At 42.2% G+C, this 26,422-nt stretch overlaps 1 long non-coding RNA gene across 6 annotated transcripts in view; it reads left to right on the forward strand.

Moving 5' to 3' along the window:
* Positions 1-4,767: 4,767 nt before the first annotated feature.
* LOC147351384 (uncharacterized) overlaps positions 4,768-26,422 on the forward strand; it is a 76,399-nt gene continuing 54,744 nt past the window's right edge. The window contains exon 1 of one of the 6 annotated variants that reach the window (XR_015147453.1): positions 4,768-5,162. This is a non-coding gene — a long non-coding RNA (uncharacterized LOC147351384). Of the gene's footprint in view, positions 5,163-5,192; positions 5,212-20,781; positions 20,801-26,422 lie in introns of those variants that run through there. The other 5 variants (XR_015147454.1, XR_015147457.1, XR_015147452.1 and 2 more) reach the window with 5 other exon arrangements.

Genomic DNA, 26,422 nt, shown 5'->3' on the forward strand with positions numbered 1-26,422 from the left:
GCCAACAAAGGTCCATCTAGTCAAAGCTATGGTTTTTCCAGTAGTCATGTATGAATGTGAGAGTTGGACTATAAAGAAAGCTGAGCATCAAAGAATTGATGCTTTTGAGTTGTGGTGTTGGAGAAGACTCTTGAGAGTCCGTTGGACTGCAAGGAGATCCAACTAGTCCATCCTAAAGGAAATCAGTCCTGAATATTCATTGGAAGGACTGATGCTGAAGCTGAAACTGGAATACTGGCCACCTGATGCAAAGAACTGACTCATTGGAAAAGACCCTGATGCTGGGAAAGATTGAAGGCAGGAGGAGAAGGGGATGACAGAGGATGAGATGGTTGGATGGCATCACCGACTCAATGGACACGAGTTTGAGTAAGCTCCGGGAATTGGTGATGGACAGGGAAGCCTGGGATGCTTCAGTCCATGGGGTCACAAAGAGTTGGACACAACTGAGTGACTGAACTGAACTGAATTTAAATAAATATAAGAATCACTGGAGAATTTTCATTCCTCTTAGAAGAATTCATTTTAAGGACTTCCCTGGTGGTCCAGTGGTTAAGAACCTGCCTTGCAAAGCAGGGGAGGCGGGTTCCATCCCTGGTCGGGAAACTAAGATCCCACATGCTGCAAAACAACTGAGCACTGCCACTACTGAAGCCCAAGCACCATAACTAGAAAGTCCGTGGGCTGCAGTGAAAGGCCCAGATGACACAAGGAAGATCCTGTGTGCCACAACTAAGACTGGATGCAGCCAAATAAATATTAAATAAATATTCATTAAAAAAAAAAAAGAATGGGTCATTATATTACCCAAGATTGAGAAACACTATGAAAGCCTTTAGGATGAAGAGACCTGAACACCTTACCTGTAACACATAGTCCCAGGCCCACAGAGTGGTATGATTGTCAGGATCCTATCAAATCTGGATGAACTAGAGCCTCATAGCTCAGTTGGTAAAGAATCTACCTGCAATGCAGGAAACCCCAGTTGGAGTCCTGGGTCAGGAAGATCCGCTGGAGAAGGGATAGCCTATCCACTCCAGTGTTCTTGGGCTGCCCTTGTGGCTCAGCTGGTAACGAATGGGCCTGCAATGTGAGAGACCTGGGTTGGGAAGATCCCCTGGAGAAGGGAAATAGCTCCTGCTATTCTGTCCTGGAGCACTCTATGACTGTATAGTCCATGGGGTTGCAAAGAGTCGGACACAACTGAGCGATTTTCACAATAGCAAGAGCCCTCTTGGGCACCAGTATGCCATAATTCTACCCAGGGGTATATGTTATACATATTTTTAACTTTATTTATTTTTGGCTGCACTGGGCCTTCATTGCTGCGTGTGTGCTTTCTCTAGTTGCAGAGACGGGGGCTACTCTTTGTTGCAGGGCACAGGCTTCTCATTGCGGTGGCCTCTCTTGTTGCAGGGCACAGGCTCTAGGCATATGGTCTTCAGCAGTTGCTGCTCAGGGTCTCTAGATTGTGAACTCAGTAGCCATGGCACACAAGCTCAGCTGCTCCGAGGCATGTGGAATCTTCCCTGACCAGGAATCGAACCCATGTCCCCTGAATTAGTAGGCGGATTCTAATCCACTGGATCACCAGACCCTACCCAGAGATATATTATTAACAGAAGACCAACTGCAGCTGTGGCAAGACTTTCACACTGACAAAGCACACTTTTCTAATTACCCCCTGTTCTAGAATTCTGACAGTGAAACTTGATTTACACCATTCCTAAATGCTGATTTTCCCACCACCTCATTCATAGTTCTTAGTACACAGAACATGTTTGTAGTGAGGAAGGAGACCACAAAGCCAGACTTATATTTCTCATTTTCTGGCTCATGAATATTTGTTTTTTCCTCGTCTTCATCAAATCAACTATTCTCAAGCACCTCATGGATGGGAAATAGGACTTGAGAGCATCATTTTTATATTACCACTTCACAATGTTTTACCAAAAGATTTCATGTCTTCTCACTTAATCCTTGGCCTCCAGCTTCCCCCTTGAAATCTGCAGATGAGTTTCACACTCTCAGAGGCAAACACCGCTTTTCTCGCCATAAATGAGAAACAGGTGTATCTAGGCTGGGCTATCTCACTGGGTGCACCCCAGGGCTACCATCAGCTCAAGCTGGTCTTTTCACTGTGATTGCAGTCATCAGAGAAGCCTATTCAGGCAACTCCTACATCACTGGGGAAGTAAACTATTATTTTTAGTGGTTTTGTAGATTACGTTGAGACTCCTTATTTATGTTGTTGCCCAGAATATGTATCCCCAGAACCTTGAATTTCTTACCTCTTATTTCTGAAAAATGCTTGGTAAATATTCCCACTATTTGCTGCAAAATGAGACTTCAGGAAGACACAGGTTCTTATGTAAGCAGCAAATAAGCTCCCAAAACCTATGAACTGGAAGGATACTGCTACTGCTACTCCTAAGTCACTTCAGTCGTGTTTGACCCTCAGCGACCCCATGGACCACAGCTTTCCAGGCTCCTCTGTCCATGGGATTTTCCAGGCAAGAGTGCTGGAGTGGGGTGCCATTGCCTTCTCCGGGGAAGGATATTAGAAACTGCTAAAAAAAAAAAAAGAAAAAAAACACCTGCTTACCACCTTTCAGTATCCCCCAAAGATATGCAAACTAATACTCACAAGAGTTTTTGAACTTCACTTCCCTCCCCTTGAGAAGTTTCTGGTTGTTAAGTAAGGCCATCTTTTACTCAGACTTTTGCAAGTGGAATTATAATTGTTGAAGTTCAATTATGCTACACTAATAATAGTGTTCACCACTTATTTGGCTCTTACTCTATACTAGATACTCTGCCAAGCTGTTTATGTGTTTTATTTATTCCTTACGACTACTTAGTGAAGGTAGGTAGTATTATCTCTATTTTATAGATTTAAAAACCAAAGGAGAAATGGGGAGGCTTAGAAATTAGTCTGAGGTCATGTAGATGCTGAACGTCTGAGTCAAGATTTGAATTCAGAACTTCATGAAATCCCAAGCCCACACTCTTAGCCTTGCAAACAGTAATAAAATAAGACTATATATAATAATTTGCCATATTCGAGTTAATTTGTTGTTACTTCTCAATCTAAGCATTCTGATTTTTTTTTTTTTTTTTAATTAGAGGAGGGATTGGGGGCAAGAGGAGAAGGGGAGGAGAGAGGATGAGATGGCTGGATGGCATCACTGACTCGATGGATGTGAGTCTGAGTGAACTCCGGGAGTTGGTGATAGACAGGGAGGCCTGGCGTGCTGCGATTCATAGGGTCGCAAAGAGTCGGACACGACTGAGCGACTGATCTGATCTGATCATTGCTTTTTGGGGTCCAGGTGGCTCCGTGGTAAAGAATCTGCCGGCCAAGCAGAAGCCATGGGTTCGATCCCTGGGTCAGGAAGATCCCCTGGGTCAGGAAGATCCCCTGGAGAAGAAAACGGCAGCCCACTCCAGTATTCTTGTCTGCAAAATCCCATGGACAGAGGAGTGTGGTGGGCTATAATCCCTGGGGTTGCAAAAGAGTCAGACAGGACTGAGCAACTAAAGAACAACATTGTTGCTTTAGAGTATTGTGTCAGTTTCTGCTGCACAGAAAGTGAATCAGCCACCTGCATATGTATTAATATGTATTAATATATCCCTCTTTTCTTGGATTTCCTTCCCATTTAGGTTGCCACAGAGCATTGAGTAGCGTTCCCTATGCTATACAGTAGGTTCTCATTAGTTATCTATTTTATACACAGTAGTGATTTTCAATATTTACTTCCCATTTTCGGGAAAATGTCAAGACAAAGTTTCACTATGGTCAGTTACAGATCATTCTTAAGTTATATCGCATGGTATCAGCAACTCAAATATCCTTCACAAAGTACCTTTTCTCCCTGCCCCCGTCCCCCCCACTTAGTTCACGAGGTTTGGCCCTGAGTCCCCAAAGCACTTTCATCTGTAGTCAGAGAGTCCTTATGAAGAGAACTGATGCCCCTTTTCATCCCAAGGTGAACTCTCAGCAGTGCTCTGCAATCAGGACTTCACTTCTCCAAGTGGGGTCACCTTTGCCAGAGAGTTCAGCCACCCACAGCTGGGCGTCCACGGGACAGGAACAGAATAATGAATTGCCCACTTGAAGATTCAAGGGGAATTTTGAGAGCCTGGTGTTTTTCCAGGTTCTTGGTAAGCATCCTAGTTTCAGTAAAAAAATTACTGCTCTTTAGAAAAGCACAAGCAGGGTTCACATTCAGATTACTTTTGGAGAATCTTGGTATTTCTTTTGAGTATCCTTAGGTAATCTTTGATAAGTAACTCCATAAACCCTAGAGTAGCCAGTTTGTTGTAAACTCAGCTTTGCCCTCCTCACTCTGCCCCCACGTTCAGGTCCAGGAGCATACTCAGAAGCCGGCTTGCTGGTGCTTGTGCTCAGTTGTGTCTGACTCTTCGTGACCCCAGGGACTGCAGCCTGCCAGGTTCCTCTGTCCATAACATTTTCCAGGCAAGAATATGGAGTGGGTTGTCATTTCCTCTTCCAGGGGATCTTCCTGACCCAGGGATCGAATCCACGTCTCCTGCATTGCCAGGCAGATTCTTTGCCACTGAGCCACCTGGGAAGCCCTATCTACTCATTATTTTTGCCCCTTATCAGTTTATTTAGGGGAAAATGTATCCCCAGAGAAGTGTAACAGTTTGACAGGTACTAACTGGTTAGTTATTTCACATGCTGTAAAACCTCTTCCATAAAATTTATCTAATGTGGAATTTGTGATGTTTGTTCTGAACTTGTCCAAAGTTTGTGTTTGCACCAGAATTACAAGGATTTGCTAGGCAAATAAATAATGTCTGCATAATAGTAACTTGCAAAGAAAAGAGCTTAAAGTGAAGGGAGTAAAAAAGTCTTTTGCTATGAACTGAATTGCATATCCCCCAAATTTGTATGTTGACGCCCCAACCCCAAATGCAATGGTACTTAAGGAGGCCCTTTGAGAGATAATTAGGTTCAGGTGAGGTCAGGAGGGTGGGATCTATGAGGGGAGTCAGTGTCTGATCAGAAGAGATAGCAGTGAGCTTATGCACTCACTCTGCCTTGAGTAGCCAGCTAGTTGGGTCGTCTGCAAACCAGGAAGCAAACCCCACCATGTCAGCTCCCTGATTTCAGACTTGAAGCCGCCACAACCGTGAGAAAATTAATTTCTGTTATTTAAGCCACACAGTTACGATGTTATGGTAACCTGAGCTGATAAATGTATCTTTCATGTCTTTAGAAGTCCCTATTTGCATGTAAAGCTAATTAGTAATTTTACAGTTATCATTTATGTGTGTGTTCATTAAAGGAAAGCTAAGCCTCTCCTTGGCCGATGTTTTTTTATGATACTCTTTAACTTGGAAGTGATAAAACTGCCTTTTAAAACATTGTATAGGGCAGCTTTTTCAATAGTTTGGACAGAGTTGTAGCCAATTAGCCAGAATTTGTGAATTTTTATTCTTTTGCCCCCAAACTCTGAAGAAGTTATTATGTATCATAACACGTTATAACCTATTAAACACTTGGGCATATTTCTCACAGCAGAATTGTGTATCTTATTAAACGAACATTGAAATGGAATGAATTTATGTGAATAATTGTTGAAGCTGGGTATCGAGTATGTGGGGTTTGTTGTATTATTCGCTCTATGTTTGATGTTTGTGGACATTTTAAGATGTTGATAATACAGAGTTTTAAATGATTATGTACACATGGGCTATGTATGAGCTAATGTGTTGACAAATTGACCTTGCAACAATATAAGTGTGGTTGCTTAGCTGTGTTTTGGTCCATAACCAGTTTTTTTTTTTAATGGAAAAAAAACACAATCTCCTGGTCTTTTCTTCAAAAGTGCAAACCGTGCCAGCTGATTTGAATGAGAGAGAATGTTTTTCACTCTATTTTCACAGCTGTCTTATCAGTTTCCTAAACTCAATTAGGGTGGAGCACAGGAATTTCAATATGAGGGGACTAGGGGCTTTGTTGTGGTCTGAAGATAATGTTATCTTCCTGGGCTAACCTCTTAGAGTGAAGACATTTCCCCAGAGGGGGAAAAAGTAGCGCCTTAAAGATGTCTTCATAGACTTTGCAGAATGGTTGAAACTTAACAGTCTATGGAGAACTCTGCCAGCCTCGTGGGAAAATGATTTGGTATTCAATTGTTTTCACTTGGGCACTTTCCCAGACTAGATAAAGCCTCTCCATTCCATCCTACCCCTCCTCCACCCTAAAATTCCCTGAACCCTAGGTGTGGCAGGCTTGCTTTTGTTCAGGATGAAATAGGGCAAGAACTTTCAGGTAGATAAGGAAAGTACCCTTTCAGTTTCTTGCCTGCTGACGTCATGCCTGTGTTCTCTTGGCTTCAGTGTGGAAATGAGAATTTCCACAATTTTAGAGGGAGTGTCTGTTACTGTTCATCACGAGCTGAATAATTATTTAGGTTCTTGACCTCTTTACATGATCTGGATTTCCATGCCTGTGAGATATGAATCGAGCTGAGGACTTTATGAGAAAGAGGTTTTTTTTTTTTTTTTGCAGAGTTTTCATTTTACTCATAACCTAGTTTTAGACTGGAGATGTGGGTGGTGCGTATTCAGGCCCTTCATGAGGCATTACACAATCTATTTGAGTTATACAAAGTGGACAGAAAAGTGCCTATAACCCATTTTTTAAAACGTGTTTCATAATAGACTCGAAAACCCTAGAAAATTCTTCAGGGCGTGGAATTCTTGACATTGTTTCTTGATGGAAGAGAAGAATTCTCAAATAATTGTAAATACTCCCTGCTTCTATAGTTCACAGGGTAGAAGGGGGGAAGGAGGTTAAGTGCGACAGACTGAGGGTGTAGGGGAGGCTTTGTCCCCTGGGACTTATCAACCACTTATTGGTTCAAAGGCCTGAACCCTAGACCTAGACGAGAATCCCATGTTCGACTAGAATCCCATATTTGGTGGACCGCAGTTAGTATAACTATTAGATTTATCATAACAGATTTTCACTGGAAAATTTCACTAAGAGTAATAGAAGTAATGAATGAAATCTGAAACTTAATTTGGAAGCCCCTCATGCCCCCTAAAAAAAATGAAAAAATGGCTTTTCATTAAGATAAAAGCAAACATTAAGATCTTCTCTTTCCCTGTCTCTCCAGAATTTTTACAGGAAATTTATTTTCTATGCTTTCATCATCATGAATCATATTTTGAGAGCTCATAAGATCTGTAGCAATGTCATTAGGCAATTGGGGAAATTATGTAGAGGTTTATGAGTCATAATGGTCCCAGATTTCAAAGATCGTATCTTGTACTAATTTATTAAATGTTGAGTACCTGCTATGTGCTAGGCACCCTTTTAGTGTGTATGGCAAAACTACCCTTTTCGTAGTGTAGGGTGTTTGGCAAAACACAAGACAGACGAGGCTCCAGCTCTCGCAGAGCTTGCGTTCTAATGTGGATGGACTCACACAAAGCAATGAAGCATCAAGTAGTAATAAGCACTCTGTGCGTGTGGGTGCATGCCTGCGCGCTCAGTCATGTCCAGCTCTCTATGGCCCCATGGACTGTAACCTACCAGGCTCCTCCATCCATGGAATTTTCCAGGCAAGACTACTGGAGTGGGTTGCCATTTCCTACTCCAGGGGTTCTTCCCAACCCAGGGATTGAACCCATGTCTCTTGCATGTCCTACATTGGCAGGCGGATTCTTTACCATTAGCACCACCGGGGAAGCCCCAGTAAGTGCTAATATCAAATAATTTAGGATAGGGTGATAGCAGATGAGTGAATGTTTTCAATTGGGTGATATGGGAAGGCCATTCTGAGAAGGTGACATTTGTTTTTTGTTGTTGTTTTAATTTCGTTTTGGCTATGCTGGGTCTTCATTGCTGTGCACAGGCTCTCTCTAGTTGCCATGAGTCGGGGCTACTCCTTGTGGCAGTGCCCTGGCTTTCCATTGTTGTGGCCTCTCGTTTTGGGGTGCCCTTCAGCATATGGGATCCTCCCAGACTAGGGAGTGAACTTGTGTCCCCTGCATTGGCAGTAGATTCTTAACCACTGGACCACCAAGGAAGTCCACAGAAAGTGACGTTTGAATTGAGACCCGAGTATTGGAAGAAGTCAGCGATGGAAGATCAAGGGAGTTGATAATCTAGGGAGAGGGAGCAAATCATACAGAAGTTCCAAACCTTAACCTGCACAAGGAACAGAAAGACAGTATGGCTAGGGCTTGGAGAGCAGCAGCAGGAATGATCTGGTCAGAGGGAGGATGAGAACCCTAGCAATATAGAGCCACGAAAGCCAGAATTTATACTAACCATGATGGAATGACATTGAAGGGTTTGGAGCAGAGGAATGATATTACTTGAGTATAAAAATATTACTTTGGTTACCACATGGAGAATGGATTATATAAACTGTCTATAACAATTTCAGTAAGAGATAGTGATGGCTTGGATCAGGATCAAAATGGAGCAAAGCAGATAGGTTTGGGATGTGTTTGAGGTAGAGTAGATAGCTCTTGGTGGTGGGTTCAAGGTGGGGGGAGGAGAAAATGGATGATCCCCCCATGCTCTCTGGGCTCCTGTTAGAGCTTTTTGCCAGATAAGGAGGGGCTTCAGGCTGGAAGAGGCATTGATCTGGCTGGGGAAAAGAGATTTTGCCTTCAGTTCAGTTCAGTCGCTCAGTCGTGCCCGACTATTTGTGACCCCGTGAATCGCAGCATGCCAGGCCTCCCTGTCCATCACCAACTCCTGGAGTTCACTCAAACTCTTGCCCATCGAGTCAGTGATGCCATCCAGCCATCTCATCCTCTGTCGTCCCATTCTCCTCCTGCCCTCAATCCCTCCCAGCATCAGGGTCTTTTCCAATGAGTCAACTCTTCACATGAGGCGGCCAAAGTATTGAAGTTTCAGCTATAGCATCAGTCCTTCCAATGAACACCCAGGACTGATCTCCTTTAGGATGGACTGGTTACCTCCTTGCAGTCCACGGGACTCTCAAGAGTCTTCTCCAACACCACAGTTCAAAAGCATCAATTCTTCGGCACTCAGCTTTCTTCACAGTTCAACTCTCACATCCATACATGACCACTGGAAAAACCATAGCCTTGACTAGATGGACCTTTGTTGGCAAAGTAATATCTCTGCTTTTTAATATGCTATCTAGGTTGGTCATAACTTTCCTTCCAAGGAGTAAGCGTCTTTTAATTTCATGGCTGCAGTCACCATCTGTAGTGATTTTGGAGCCCCCAAAAATACAGTCTGACACCGTGTCCACTGTTTCCCCATCTATTTCCCATGAAGTGATGGGACCAGATGCCATGATCTTAGTTTTCATGAATGTTGAGCTTTTAGACAACTTTTTCACTCTCCTCTTTCACTTCCATCAAGAGGCTTTTTAGTTCCTCTTTACTTTCTGCCATAAGGGTGGTGTCATCTGCATATCTGAGGTTATTGATATTTCTCCTGGCCATCTTGATTCCAGCTTGTGCTTCTTCCAGCCCAGCGTTCCTCATGATGTACTCTGCATATAAGCGAAATAAGCAGGGTGACAATATACAGCCTTGACGTACTCATTTTCCTATTTGGAACCAGTCTGTTGTTTCACGTCCAGTTCTAACTGTTGCTTCCTGACCTGCATATAGGTTTCTCAAGAGGCAGGTTTTGCCTTGGGAGCATGTTAATTTGGAAATTAAACATCCAAATTAGGTGTGAAGTAGGCAGGGGTCACAAAGAGTTGGACACGACTGAGCAGGCACACAGACAGCTGGTTAAGAAGGTTGGAGCAGGAAATACATATTTGGGAGATGTCAGCATAGAGGGTAAGCAAGAGCCAATGAAGTGGGTTGAAGAGAAAATGAAAAGGTGAGAAATGAAGACAGTAGCTACAGACAGCTTTTTTTAAGGTGGCACTGTAAGTGGAGAATAGAGAAATACAGTTGCAAGAGCATGAGGGGTCAAGGACTATTTTCTTAAAAATAGTTTATATGAATATATATGCATATATATATACTTGTGTATATATATACTTTTTTAAGTTCTCATGCTCAGTCGTTTCAGTTCTGTCTGACTCTGTGAACCTCTGGATCGTAGCCCGCCAGGTTCCTCTGTTCATGGGATTCTCCAGGCAAGAATACTGAAGTGGGTGGCCATGCTCTCCTCCAGGGGATCCTCCTGACCTGGAGATCAAACCCGCGTCTCTTGGATCTCCTGCATTGCAGACAGATTCCTTACTGCTAAGGCACTGGGAAAGCCTATATATTTTCAGATGAGAGTACTAAACCGTGTAAGCTGATGGGAATGATGCTGGACAGAGGGGAGAATTATAGTTTAAGAGGTCACCTTTTCCATCTCCTCCAAGCATAGACCCAAATAGAGAGGACAATTTGGAAAGACTAAAAGCATAATTTACATTTGTTATGTATATATTTCAGGCTTTGGGAGAGCAGCGGGACAGAAAGAGAAGAGAAGCTTGGAGAAAAGGGAATTAGGAAAGGCAAGAGAAGAAAGAAATATGATTTTTAAAAATAATACAGAGTTAGAAAATATATCTGTGGGACCTGGAGAAGGGGGCTGAGAAATGAATGAGTTATACTTCTACCCTCTAGAGACACATTTTTCTAGGAGATAGCACTTCCATTGCCCACCAGAGTCTTTCTGCCCTAGGGAGGGCATCAGTTAAGAATGCTGCCGACATTCAGAGTTCCCTGGCGGTCCAGAGGTTAAGACTTTGTCTTCCAATGCTGGAGATGTAGGTTTGATCCCTGGTTAGAGAGCTAAGATCCCATATGCCTCATGACCAAAACATAAAACATATAAGCAATATTGTAACAACTTCAATAGACTTTAAAAACGGTTGACATCCAAAAAAACCTCTTAATAAAAAAAATTCTCAGTGCTTCCAATACAGGGGATGCATGTTCAATCCCTGGACTGGGAACTAAGATCCCACATGCTGTGCAGTGCAGCCAAAAAAAAAAAAAAAAATTTTTTTTTAGGCAGAATGGTGCCGACATAAACTCCTGGCTCTAGTTCTTGCTGGAAGGGAGCAAGTTATGGAAATTCTTTGTGCCTTGGTTTCCTTACCTGAAACATAAGCTCAGAAGTGCTTGCCTTGTGAGGTTAATGTGTGAATTGAAAAATGAAACTATTCTTGCAAAGCACATGGCAAACTCATTCTCCTTCTAGACACCTCTGAGCCTTTGAGCAGATCCTGCCTTAGGTCCCTTGAGGCCAGGGAACATGTCTTGTCTTTTAATTTTCCAGGGCATTTTATATATATAGCCCTAACCGTAAGTGAATTTTGAATGCTTGCCCTTTTCCCCCTTCTTTTCTTTCCCTTTCCTCCTTCTGTGCAAAACCCCGTCTCGTGCTGCTCACCCCCCTACCTCATATCCCTTTATACTTGCATTTTTGGTCTGTAGAGTGTTCTGTTGGATGTAGAATCACAAAAAGGTAGGACTTTGGCTTTATTCTATCTTCCCTCCCAAAGCCAGAAAGATTTCAAGTTGAACACCTTGATTTAAAAATGAAAAGTTTATGCCAACACTAAATTTATCTTTTATTGCAGCATGTATAATTTCTTTTCTTGATCTAGTTGATCAGCGCCACAAAGATTGGTTCCCAAGAAACTCTCTGACCCAAGATCGAGCACAGCCCAACATCGGTTTCTGACATTCTTAGTCTGTTTTATTATGAAATATTTCAGTCAGAGGGAACAATAGAAGTAAAAGCAAAATATACAAACATAGACATTTCATCAAGTTTAAACTGCCTATATCCTCACTCTCCCCATAAGTAATCTCTATCTTGAAATTTGTACTTAGCTTTTATGAAATAGTATGTTTTTTTTAATTTTTATTTTTTTATTGGACTGTAGTTGATTTACAATGCTGTGTTTCAGGTGAACAGTGAAGCAATTCAGTCATTACATATACATATATCTATTCTTTTTCAAATTTTTTTCCCATTTAGGTTATTATAGAATATTGAGCAGAGTTTCCCGTGCTATACAGTAGATCCTTGCTGGTTATCTATTTTAAATATAGTCATGTGTACATGTCAATCTCAAACTCCCAACTTGTCTGTCTCCCCCACCTTTCCCCTTTGGTAACCATAAATTTGTTTCATATTCAGATATTTATCCTTGATTTCGTATGTATGAGTCCGTATCAAGTTCTGCTTTCCTCAGGTTTCTGATGTGAACATATAGTAGGATCTCAAAGTTTGTTGAAAGAATAAAGCTTGCTTGCTTGAGAATAGGAAATCGGTCTTTTCCTTCCTTTTCTGTTACTCTTCCCAAAGTCTGTCTCACATACTTGGTGATCTTGGATGGTAAAATAGATGCTTAACAACTTAATGACCAGAGATATATTAATCCATCTTTTGTTACCCAGTATTATTGACCAGAGATGTTTCAATGTTCACTTACATAACAAACAGCTGGCCACAGGCATTAGTTCCTGCAAAAATCCACCAATCAATAATGTGTTTTAATTACTGTTACCCTATATAAAATTTATGAAGTACATCATAGCTATCTAACCAATTCTCATGGGCTCTGCCTCTAATAGAGGCAGAATGTAATACCATAAAGTTAAGTAATAAAATCACCTATGTATAGAGGGAGAGTGCTCAGTCGATTCTGACTCTTTGGGGCCCCATGGACTGTAGCTAGGCAGGCTCCTCTGTCCATGGAATTTTCCAGTCAAGAATACAGGAGTAGTGTGCTATTTCCTACTCCAGGGGACCTTCCCGACCCAGGGATCAAACCCTTGTCTCTTGCATCTCCTGAATTGGCAGGTGGATTCTTCACCACTAGTGCCACCTGGGAAGTCCCCACAAATTATTCAGTTGAGTTTCGGGCATGTTGAAAATCCTTTTAGTTGCTGTTTGTGGCTATTCAGTATCTGTCTTTACCCACCGGAGAACATGTTGTCTTAGACTCCACTAATGAGAGGCACTTGCATGAGACCTGGTAGGGAAGAGGAGAAGCCATTGTCTTCTAGAGGCTGTGTGCTTAGTTACTCAGTCATTCATGTCTGACTCTTTGTGACCCCATGGACTGGGGCTTGCCAGGTTCCTCTGTCCATAGGGATTCTTCAGCCAAGAATAGTGGAGGGGGTTGCCATGCCCTCCTCCAAGGAATCTTCCCAACCCAGGGGTTGAGCCCAGGTCTCCTGCATTGCAGGCAGATTCTTTTCCATCTGAGCCACCAGGGAAGCCCCTTCCAGAGGCAGTTATGGGCAAAAGTATGGGCAGCAGCAGATGGAATGGCCGACTTGGGATTCTGCCTACAGCTTTCGGGCGGGTGGTCTGAGAATCCTCCCATTGCTTTACAGGCAGCTGAGATGGCAGTAAGTGCATAATGACAGTAGCTTCCTTATGATCCCTGTACTTCTAGACTTCCTGAAAGAGATTCTAACCACCATCTTTCCTGCAGCTTTCCCAGAGTCATGAAAGCCTCTAATTCCCTGCATTAAACCCCTTCCTATTTGAAATACCTGGAGTGCTGACTGTTTTCCTGATGGTACCATGACAGATAATGATAGGACTTAGTCCACAAGCTTCTAGGAAACTCTAGAAGAATAGCACTTGATATGGTAATAGATGTTCCCCAAGCCCCTTAGAGCAGTTGTGATGGGACCATTGGAATTGATGGGCCCTTGACAACAGGGAATGGAAGCTCTTCAAGTTGTCACCCGAACCTATGCTTGTGGGATCTACAGAAACAGGGCTTATGGTAAAAATGAAATAATTAACATTGAGTTTGTAAAATGTGTAGAACCTACTGAGACAGAAGAAGTGCAATGGAATGAATTGTCTTATTAATTTATTTTTTTTTATTACATATTGTTTTATTACATATTGGGTTGGCCAAAAAGTTCGTTTGAATGTTATGGGAAAACCTGAATGAACTTTTTGGCCAATTCATACATTCTATGCAGTTACATATATCTGAAAAACACACAATAAACAGAATACAGGCCACAGAGTTAGGTGGCTGAGGGACGGGGTTTGGGGAAAGATTCATTTTCTACTACATATGCTCTTGTCCTTTCTGAACTTTATGTTGTGTACATGCATTTTCTACTCCAAAAGCATATTTATGTTTAATAGCAACAGTTGTATACTGGATTTTGTGTAGTGATTTTACAGTCATCAGAGTTTTTAAAAAATCATAAACTCTAACCATGTAAAATGTTGACCATGAAATGAAAAGACAACAATCTGTATCCACTGCTTATGGAACTTTGTAGAACTGCTTTCAGGGAATTAGAAAGGGTGTCAATTTGGTAATGTTTAGTGAAGTTAGAAATGCACAAGCTCGATCATCATCAAGTCCTCTTCTATGTACATACTCTGGAGAAAAACTCATACATCAGGAGAAAGGTACAAAGATGTTCATTACAGTATTGTTTATAATAGAAGAACTGGAATCACAAACGTCATTATTAGGAAGTAAATTGATAAAAAATAAAATACTATGGAGTGGAATCTAAAGTGTGACACAGATGAACTTATTTATGAAATAGACACATAAGTATAACAGATTCACTTTGCTGTACACCTCAAACTAACACAACATTGTACATCAACGATACTCAAAAAAAAAATAATAAACAATTTAAATGGCCTAACTCTATAAATGTCAGCATGGATAGTTCTCAAAAATGTATTCTTGAGAAAATAAAGGAGCTGCTGAGCCACACATACAATGTGGCAGCATTGAGGTAAATTCTAAAACACATACTAAATGTGTTTTTGAAAAGGGGGGAGCTATAAGAGTTCATAACTAATTCACGAGAGCGGTGGTCTCTGTTAAGAGAGATGTAAAACAATAGACTTCATTCTTACTTTTTCTTTTCTAAAATTATGAATCAAAATGATCCAGTATCCTCTTTTTTTTCATTCTGGTAGTAGATGTAGTTTTATATTATCTGTACTTTTCTATGATCCTTCTCAAAATAATAATAAAATAATAAATAAATAAAATAAAATAATAATCTCTTATTCCTGATCTCCCACTCATTCCCCAACCAGCTACAGTCTGGATTGTGTCTTGCATCCATCAGGATCCCAGCAGGAAACAAAGGGTACACTCAAATTGGTTAACATTAGCAGGTTTATATAAGAATTTTGGAGAAGGAAATGGCAATCCACTCCTGCACTCTTGCCTGGAAAATCCCATGGACGGAGGAGCCTGATAGGCCACAGTCCATGGGGTTGCAAAGAGTCAGACACAACTGAGCGACTTCACTTTCACTTTCATATAAGGATTATTTACAAAGATGCTGACAGGATATAGGGAAGCCAAGTATGGCGCCCCAGGGGCTGGTAACAGCAGGAAACTGTCACTGTCCTGAAGGAAAAGGTAGTGATCTTTATCAGAGAGTGAGGCCAGTCTCTGGTGACCCTCCTCAAACTGGAACTGGAGAGATTATGGACCTCCACCTTCCTCTCCTCTCTCCCTCTTATTTCCTGTCAATGCTTTCCTTTGGCCAAGCCCAGCCTGAAACTGTGGAGCCAGGAAATCCACTGATGCTGCCCATACAGGTCAACCCCCCAGGGCTCAGAGCAGGGACAAACCTTCGGTTTGCTGGGAAGAGGCGCCTGCGAGGAGAGCAGCAGGGTAAGGGAGCCCAGGAGGACTGCTCTGCCGTGCGGCTTGCAGTCTCAGGTTTTATGCTGATGGGGTTAGTTTCCGGGTTGTCTCTGGCCAATCGTTCTGACCCGAGGTCCTTCCTGGTGACGCATGCATCGCTCAGACAAGATGGATTCCAGCGAGGAGGATTCTGGGAGGTTGGTAGGACATATGGACAGGTATCTGTCTCCTCTCTCCTTTTGACCTTCCCTGAATTCTTTCCATAGGTGGTAGCTTCTTATTTCCACATTCCTTCCCAGGACCTCCTGTTGTAAGACAACTCATGCAAGTGGCTACTAGCTAACCAGGGCAAGTGGTGTCAGTCAGTGGTTCCCCTAACAACTGGACTCAATCTCAGGAGCTCCCTGCTCCCCAGAGATGGGGCTGGGGGCCTGGGATGTGGAACTATAAGCCCCACCCCTCTAAAAGTGATTGGTTCCCCTGGCAGCCAGCCCCAGCCTCTGGAGCCTTCCAAAAATTACCTCATTAACATAAACTTAGTGAGGTTGATAGGGGCTTGTTATGAATAACAAAAGACACCCATTTCACCTTTCTGCTTTAGCCTAAAGCTATTTCAAGAACTAAGCATAAAGCTAGATAGTGTAACAAAAGAAGCCCCTATGGTTCTTCACAAGGGTTTTAGGAACTATGTGCTAGAACAGTGGACAAAGACCAAATATATATTTCTTATTGTAAATCACAATATCACAGGAATGAACTCTGTCTCTCCCACACTAACCCCCCGCCCCCACCCAACAAATTCATATATTGAAGCGCTAACCTGCAATGCAATGTGACTGTATTTGGAGAGAAAACCTTTCAGGAGGTATTAAGGTTAAATGAGGTCATAAGAATAGAGCCCTAGGACTGGTATGCTTATAAGAAAAAAAAAACAAAACCCTGCTGTATAGCATAGGGAGCTCAGCTCTGTGTTCTGTGATGACCTAGGTGGGTGGGATGGGAGGGGAATGGGTTGGGAGAGAGGCTCAAGAGAGAAGGGGTATATGTATACATATGACCAATTCACTTAGTTGTACAGCTGAAACTAACATAATGTTGTAAGGCAACTATACCCCAATTGAAAAAAAAACCAGAGTTCCCACGCACTCCCGCCCAGCGCATGCACAGAGGAGAGGCCGTGTGAGGACTCATGAAGGGGGTCCTTTGCAAACCTTGGAGAGGCTGCACCAGAAACCAACCCTGACAGCACCTTGATTTTGGACTTTGGGCCTCCAGAACTGAGTAAACTGAATCTTTGTTTAAGCCACCCCATCTGTGGTATTTTGTTATGGCATCCCAAGCAAACTAAAATACCTGGTCGAGAGTCTAGACAGGGATCTTTCTCATAAACTCCCTGAGTGATTGTAATGCACAAGCCAGGTTGGAGAAGCACTGAGCCAGACAGAAAACTGGAGATACCTATAAAAAGACAAATGCGGTGACTAACCAGGGAGGCCAAGGAGGAGGAGCAGCCCAGATAAAGGAAAGCCAGCCTCTGGGAGGCCTTTAACATCTCGACACAGTTTCAGCTTGGGCTTCCACTGGCACGGCAGAGTAATTAAGGGGATCAGGGTAGAGTGGCCAAGCCCTCAGCAGTCATCAGCTCCTGATAATTCCACCTCCTATTTTCCAGTTCTGCCTCCTCATCTCCATCAGCACTGTCCCTTTCCTCCTCTGCTCCAGTATGGGGGTTGGCAAACCATGACCTGTGGGCCAAATCTGGCCAGCCATCTGATTTTTTTGTTGTTGTTGTTTCTTTTTAAATGTTATTGAAGTATAGTTGATTTACAGTGTTCCATTAATTTCTGCTATACAGCAAAGTGATTGATTTATCCATATATATACTTTTTCATGGCAAGATCATGGCATCTGGTCTATCCCCCATCTATTTCCCACTTCATGGGAAACAGTGTCAGACTTTATTTTTCTGGGCTCCAAAATCACTGCAGATGGTGACTGCAGCCATGAAATTAAAAGACGCTTACTCCTTGGAAGGAAAGTTATGACCAACCTAGATAGCATATTCAAAAGCAGAGACATTACTTTGCCAACAAAGGTTCGTCTAATCAAGGCTATAGTTTTTCCTGTGGTCATGTATGGATGTGAGAGTTGGACTGTGAGGAAGGCTGAGCGCCGAAGAATTGATGCTTTTGAACTGTGGTGTTGGAGAAGACTCTTGAGAGTCCCTTGGACTGCAAGGAGATCCAACCAGTCCATTCTGAAGGAGATCAGCCCTGGGATTTCTTTGGAAGAAATGATGCTAAAGCTGAAACTCCAGTACTTTGGCCACCTCATGCGAAGAGCTGACTCATTGGAAAAGACTCTGATGCTGGGAGGGATTGGGGGCAAGAGGAGAAGGGGACGACAGAGGATGAGATGGCTGGATGGCATCACTGACTCGATGGACGTGAGTCTGGGTGAACTCCGGGAGTTGGTGATGGACAGGGAGGCCTGGCGTGCTGCGATTCATGGGGTCGCAAAGAGTCGGACATGACTGAGCGACTGATCTGATCTGATACTTTTTCATATTCTTTTCCTTGCGGTTTATCACAGGGTATTGAATATAGTTCTCTGTACTATACAGAGAACTGTTGTTTATCTTGTTGTTTATCCATTCTATATATAATAATTTGTATCTGCTGATCCCAAACTCCCAATACTTCTCTCCCCCTCGGCAACCACAAATCTGTTCTCTTTATCTGTGAGTCTGTTTTGCTGATAGGTTCATTTGTGTCCTATTTTAGAGTCCACATATAAGTGGTATCATATGGTGTTTGTCTTTCTCTTTCTGACTTGCTTGGCTTAGTATGATCATCTCTAGGTCCATCATGTTGCTGTAAATGGCATTATTTCATTCTTTTTAATGGCTGAGTAATATTCCATTGTATATATCACATCTTCATTATCCATTCATCTGTTGACGGATATTTGGGTTGGCTATTATAAATAGTGTCTTGGCTATTATAAATAGTGCTGCTATGAACATAGGGGTGCATGTATCTTTTCAAATTATAGTTTTGTCTGGGTATATGCCCAGCACTGGAAATGCTGGACATGGCAAATCTATTTTTAGTTTTATGAGGAGCCTTAATACTGTTTTCCATAGTGGATGCACCAACTTCCATTCCCACAAACAGTGTAAGAGAGTTCCTTTCTCCCACAGCTGTTCCAGCATTTATTATTTGTAGACTTTTTGATGATGGCCATTCTGACTGGTGTGAGGTGATCCCTCATTGTCGTTTTGATTTGCATTTCTCTAATATTAGCGATGATGAACATCTTTTCATGTGCCTATTGGCCCTTACGTCTTTTTTAGAGAAACTAGGTCTTCTGCCCATTTTTTGATTGGGTTGTTTGTTTTTTTTGCTTTTGAATTGTATGAGCTATTTGTATATTTTGAAAATTATGTCACATCAATTGCAAATTTTCTTCCAAGCTTGCAGGTTGTCTTCTCATTTTGTTTATGGTTTCCTTTTTGTGCAAAAGCTTATGAGCTTAAGTCCCATTTGTTTGTTTTTGCTTTTATTTCTATTTATGTCAGAGAATGTTTTGCCTATGTTCTCTTCTAGGAGCTTTGTGGTGTCTTATATTTAAGTCTTTAAGACATTTTGAGTTTATTTTTGTATGATGTGAGAGTGTGTTCTAACTTCATTGATTTGCATGCAGCCGTCCAAGCTTCCCAGTACTGCCTGAAGAGACTGTCTTTTCTCCATTGTATATTCTTGCCTCCTTTGTCAAAGATTAATTGTCCATAGGTGTGTAAGTTTATTTCTGGGCTCTCTATTCTATTTCACTGATCTGTATGTCAGTTTTATGCCAATATTATGCTATTTTGATTACTGTAGCATTGTGGTATTGTCTGAAGTCTCAGAGGGTTATGCGTCCTGCTTTGTACTTTTTCATCAGGATTTCTTTGGCAATCCTGGGTCTTTTCTGGTTTCATATAAAGTTTAGGATTATTTGCTCTAGTTCTGTAAACTAAAAAAGTCATGGGTATTTTGATAGGAATTGCATTAAATCTGTAGATTGCTTTGGGTAGTATGCCTATTTTAACAGTAGTATTTCATCCAATCCAAGAGCATGGGATAGCTTTCCATTTCTTCGAATAATCTTCCATTTCCTTTATTAATGGTTTGTAGTTCTTAGCATATAAGTTTTTACCTCCTTGAGGTTTACATTCTTATTTTATTTTTCTTGATGGGATTTTTAAAAAGATTGTTTACATTCCTTTTCTGATATTTCATTGTTAGTGTAAAGAAATGAAACTCATTTCTATATGTTAATCTTGGATCCTGCTACCTTGCTGAATTCATTTATTAGTTCTAGTAGTTTTTGTCTGGAGTCTTTAGGGTTTTCTATGTATAGTATCTTGTCATCCCTACCAATCTGAATACCTTTTATTTCTTGTCCGATTGCTGTGGCTAGGACTTCCAGTACTATGTTGAAGAGAAGTGATGAGAGTGGGCATCCTTGTCTTGCTCCAGATTTTAGTGAGAAGGCTTTCAGTTTTTCACTGTTGAATATTATATTGGCTGTGTGTTTGTCATAGTTTTTATTATGTTGAGATATGTGCCCTCTATACCCACTTCCATAAGAGTTTTTAGCATGAATGGCTGTTGAATTTTTATCCAATGCTTTTTCTGCATCTGTTGAGATGATCAGGTGGTTTTGCCTTTTCTTTTGTTGATGTGGTGTATCATATGGATTTTTCATACACTGAACCATCCTTGTGACCCTGGGGTGGTCCAACTTGGTTGTGGTGTATGATCTTTCTTATGTATTGTTAGATTTGATCATTTTTTTTGAATTTTTGCCTCTATATTTATCAAAGATATTGGCCTGTAGTTTTCTTCTTTTAGTGGTGTCTTTGGTTTTGATATCAAGGTGATGGTCAACCACCTGTTTTTATAAAGTTTTATTGGAGAACAGTCACAACTGTTTTTGTACGGTTGAAACTTATATGCAGGTCAGGAAGCAACAGTTAGAAATGGACACAGAAGAACAGACTGGTTCCAAATAGGAAAAGGAGTACGTCAAGGCTATATATTGTCACCCTGCTTATTTAATTTATATGCAGAGTACATCATGAGAAACGCTGGGCTGGAAGAAGCACAAGCTGGAATCAGGATTGCCAGGAGAAATATCAATAACCTCAGGTATGCAGATGACACCACCCTTATAGCAGAAAGTGAAGAGGAACTAGAAAGCCTCTTGATGAAAGTGAAAGAGGAGAGTGAAAAAGTTGGCTTAAAGCTCAACATTCAGAAAACAAAGATCATGGCATCTGGTCCCATCACTTCATGGAAAATAGATGGGGAAACAGTGGACACAGTGTCAGACTTTATTTTTGGGGGCTCCAAAATCACCGCAGATGGTGACTGCAGTCATGAAATTAAAAGACGCTTACCCCTTGAAGGTTATGACCAACCTAGACAGCATATTCAAAAGCAGAGACATTACTTTGCCAACAAAGGTCTGTCTAGTCAAGGCTGTGGTTTTTCCAGTGATCATGTATGGATGGACTGTGAAGAAAGCTGAGCACCAAAGAATTGATGCTTTTGAACTGTGGTGTTGGAGAAGACTCTTGAGAGTCCCTTGGACTGCAAGGAGATCCAACCAGTCCATCCTGAAGGAGATCAGTCCTGGGTGTTCATTGGAGGGACTGATGCTAAAGCTGAAACTCCAATATTTTGGCCACCTCATGCAAAGAGCTGACTCATTGGAAAAGACCCTGATGCTGGGAGGGATTGGGGGCAGAAGGAGAAGGGGATGACAGAGGATGAGATGGCTGGATGGCATCACCGACTCAATGGACATAAGTTTGAGTAAACTCTGGGAGTTGGTGATGGACAAGGAGGCCTGGCGTTCTGAGATTCATGGGGTCACAAAGAGTCAGACACGACTGAGTGACTGAACTGATCTGATAGCTGTTTTTGCACTATGAGTATTTACAACAAAGACAATAGTAGCCTACAAAGCCTAAACTATTTACTATTTGACCCATTACAGAAAAGCTTTGTGGACCCCTGTAGTAGATGATATACCCTAATGGTGGTATAGAGGCCAGAGACCAGTCATTTATATATTAGTGTCTCATTGGTCCAAAATAATAGAAATCCTTCACAGTGTAACCAAGTTGGCATTTACTGAGCACCTACTATGTGCCAGACTCTATAGTAAGCAGTAGGAATACAATCCTAGACAAGAGAACCATATTGTCCTTGCACTCCAGCAAGAGGGAGCCCTACCGGGGGTTCCTCACTTTATGAAGTCACGCATATTACCAATACACAGACACAAATTTATGGGAGAATACATTGTGTTTCTGTCACTTGCACCCTCATGCTGAGCATTGGCAGAGCATGACCTCTAACTCTAAGCAATGATTCTTTGCAGCTTATTCAGATCCCAGGGAGATGATTCACTACATCCCTGACAGTATGTCCTCAAAATTCTAGATGACTTTGTCAGTATCACAGAGGTTTGTGGAATGCGCCACTGCTGATGTTGGAGAAAAACACTTCTTTGGCACACAGGGAGAATTTGAGCAGTGGGAGGTCTCAGTGAAGTTGCTCAGTTGTGTCTGACTCTTTGTTACCCCATGGACTATAGCCCACCAGGCTCCTCCATCCATGGAATTTTCCAGGCAAGACTACTGGAGTGGGTTGCCATTTCCTTCTCCAGGGGATCTTCCCAACCCAGGGATTGAACCTGGGTCTCCTGCATTGCAGGCAGACACTTTACCGTCTGAGCCACCAGGGAAGTCCCAGGTAAGATCAAGGCAAATTAAATATGTGGTCAAATCTACTTCCTTCCAGCAGTAGATTGTTGCAAAATGACATATGATTTTGCAGTGGAGCTGAGGGTCCATTTTCTTCTCTTAGTACCCTTCCAATTTATGGCTCTCAGAGTACTTATGAAATCATATGATATTAACTGTATTAAACCATTTGTATTATATTTGTGCATTTGTGGTCTAGACGTACTATACAAAGAGTGATGCCAGTTCTGTACATTGTCAACTAATAGGCTTCGTACACTAGAATTGAACTCCTTTTATTTATGTATCTATTTAATAAGATTTCATCAAATCTTTACAAAATTAAATTTAACGTTTAACTTTAAACAGTTTCAATGTAAAATTTTGCCATTCACTATATGTTTTACTTTGCCTTTTTTTTTTTTTTTTGCTGGTCTGTGCTGTGCATGGTATGGGATCTTATTTCCCCTACCAGGGATCAAACCTGGGCCCTCAGCAGTGAAAGTACAGTGTCCTAACCACTGGACTGCCAGGGAATTCCCTTATTTTGCCTTTTTAATGCATGGTTTTGAATAACTTAGAAGAAAAATAGCATATATAAATCATGTTTTCCTCATTTTTACTTTACATTTTGGGTGTAAGTAATCCAAATTTTTTGTACTTTTAATACAATTTTATTTTTAATCCTTTAGATTATTACAAGCAATTGAACACACATTATGTGAAAACCTAGATTATAATAATATAACGTGGTTTGGCCAAAATGAAGACAAAAATAAATTTATAAAATAATACAGTAGTTCATTTTCATTACTCAGATAAACATTGGTCCATCAGTGGAATACTCATCCACTCATAATTTAAAATTTTGCCAGCTTTTAATCACATCAAAACAGTACCTTGATGTGTACTTTTCACCACATATGAAGGAATACTTGTCAGGGTAACAAGAGTTTAAAGGTTTTTTATTTAACTGTTTGCTAGCTTGTAGTTTATAATGCTTAATATTTAGGCAAATGATACATGGGAATTTATACTCTTGCCCCAGGGCCCTCAAATGGAGAAGCTGGTCTGTAAGACCCAATCTTTGTACTTAAGGAGCTCATAGTCTAAAGGGAGAGACTAGTAGGCCATTGTAATTGTTGTTGTAAAATAATAGAGTGCTAGAGAAATGTTTTCAGCGGATGGGATGTGGTCATGGAGGTCTTTCTGGAGGAAGCTATTTCTAGGCTTAGAGCTAAAGGATAAATTAGCTGTTAACTAGGTCAAGAGCAGGAAGGAACAGAAATGGGAAAAAGACATGGGATGAGAGTTCCAGCCAGAAGGAACAGTGTATGGCAGGGGTAGTAAAACTGTCCTTTTTTTTTTTTTCAAACTTTTTATTTTGTATTGGGGGAAAGCCGATCAACAGCATCGTGATAATCTCAAGTAAACAGGGAAGGGACTCAGCCATACGTATACCTGTATCCGTTCCCCCTCGTACTCCCCTTAGCAGCAGAGTTTTTCTATAAAGGATCAGATAGTAAATATTTAAGCCTTTGCAAGTCATGCAGTCTCTGTTGCAACTACTCAACTCTGCTGTTGTATGTAAAAATATGTTGCTATGTGTATTGTAGACAAAACATAAGTGTAGGGGTGTGGATGTGTTCCAACAAGACTTTATTTACAAAACAGGGTGTGGATGTGTTCCAACAAGACTTTATTTACAAAACAGGTAGCAGGCTCGAAGATCCTAGTTTGCCATTTCCTTAGTAAATGGGAAGGCCCAGAGTTGAGAGAAAGCTTATTTGAGGTGCTGAGAGTCCATTAAGATGGCTGGTGCAGAGAGGATGGGGTGGGAGCAGGGAGGGAGGAGTTTGAGGAGTTAAGAACAAGGCTACAGGGACTCCCCTGGTGGTCCAGTGGCTAAGACTTCATGCCTCCAATGCAGGGGGCCCAGGTTCAATTCCTGGCTGGGGAACTAGGTCCCACATCCTGCAACTAAGAGTTTGTGAGCTGCAGCTAAAAATCCTGCATGCCGCAACTGAGACCCATGCAGCCAAATAAACAAAATGGAGTGTTTTTTGAATTTTATTTATTTATTTGGCTGTGCTGGGTCTTCCATGCAGCGTGGGCTTTTCTCTAGTTGTGGTGAGCGGGGGCTACTCTCTAGTTGAGGCGCAAGGGCTTCTCATCGTGGTGGCTTCTCCTCTTGCACAACCCAGGCTCTAGAGTGTGCAGGCTTCAGTAGTTGCGGTCCAGGGCCTTATTTGTCCTGGACCAGGGATCGAACACACATCTTCTGCACTGGCAGGTGGATTCTTTACCACTGACTCACAGGGAAGTCCAAAATAAAATAAATATCTTTTAAAAGAGAACAAAGCTGCAGAAAGTGGACGGGAGGAGTCTGGATGTGGAGACTGGAGAGGTTGCTGCCATACGTGTCCTGGGCTAAGGTAGTAGTGGGCAGAGGGAGTGAATGATTTGGGGAGACAGTCAGTGAGTGGTAATAGGTAGAGAGAGGGAGGGAGAGGGTCGAGGCCGACTACCAGACAGGCAGTGGGTAGATGGTGCTGGGGGAGGCAGGAGACCTGGGGGAAGCAGATTTGATGGGAAGGCAGGGTATCAGTGATGAGATCTCTTCCCTCAGGGTTCGTTCAGTGCTTGCCCCCCGACACCCACACACATATTTATATGCAGACTGGCTTTTTTGGTCAGAAATGTGGCTGGCAGTTTCTATGAAAATACAGTCTATGAACCCTGAGAAAGTTGAGGGAAGCTGAGCCTACAGAGCTAAATACCTTTGTAATGACAATCCTGGGGAATAATTACTATTGACAGGTTTTCTCTAGCCTCTGAGGACTGTAGGCTTTAGTTACTCTGGTTCCCTTTTATTCACAACTAATTTAATGACAGCGCAAGGACGTGGTATCTGCTAGTAACAGCAGCCAACTTGGTCAGGAAAGACAGCTTCACCCAGGCAGTAAATCTGGTCAACCAGATGGGCTGGCACTTGGAATGTAAAGTGTCCCAAGATGCTGGCTCCGGGGTGGGGATGGGGGCGTGGGGGATGCTGATATTGCTGTAGCTCCTCGCCAATAGGCACCCTGGGGTGGTGGGTGTCCTGTGTGAAGTGAGGGTGCATGAGGAGAGGGGGTGAGAGGAATAAGCTTGTTGAATACACCTGACGCATACCCTCACCGGGGTGGGTTAGCTGTAAACCTTGCTTGTCTTATCAGGACAGAACAAGGGGGAGCGTTTGCATGGCTGAAACAATTAGAGATTTTCCAGATGTGAACTGATGGACTTGTGGCATTTGTCATCAGTCGGAAACACAGGCCACAGACCAGCTACCTTAGAACAGAAGCGGCTGGGGCACTTTGAAGAGTGGTGGCCCCAATGACACAGTGGGAAGCAGGTGCCTTTTGGTGCCTCTTAGGCTCTTAGACTGGCGTTTCGTAGGCCTCCATCATCTCACCTGGATGACTGCCTCCCTGGTTCTCCTCTTGCCCTCTTCCCATCAGGCTGCCTGAGTGACCTTTTTAAAATGTAAATCGGATTTTGTCACTTCTCTGTTTAAAAGCCCTTCACGCTTTTCCACTGCGTTTAGGAGAAAATCCAGACTCTCTATCACAGCCTGCAAGACTGCCCACTGTGGCCCAGGTCTCCCTCTGCAGTATTTCTCCTCTAGAATTCCTTCGGCTCAAGTACACTGGCTTTCTCTCAGTCCTTCCAGTACTCCACGCTCCCCACTCTAGGGTTCTTGTTGTTCAGTTGCTAAGTCACGTGTTACTCTTTGCGACCTCATGGACTACAGCACGCCAGGCTTCCCTGTCCTTCACTATCTCCTGGACTTTGCTCAAACTCCAGTCCGTTGTGTCGATGATGCCATCCAGCTATGTCCTAACTATTCCCTTTATTCCCTTATTCTAGAAAGTTCTTTGTACCTACCCCAATCTCTAACGTGGCTGACTCCTCGTATTTCAGATATCCACTTTAAAATCACACCTCAGGACACAGACAGTAGAGAACAGACCTA

Source organism: Bos grunniens, chromosome 19 (genome assembly GCF_055505025.1).
Source record: "Bos grunniens cultivar Pamir isolate PY7600 chromosome 19, Bosgru_T2T1.0, whole genome shotgun sequence".
Taxonomy (NCBI): domain Eukaryota; kingdom Metazoa; phylum Chordata; class Mammalia; order Artiodactyla; family Bovidae; genus Bos; species Bos grunniens.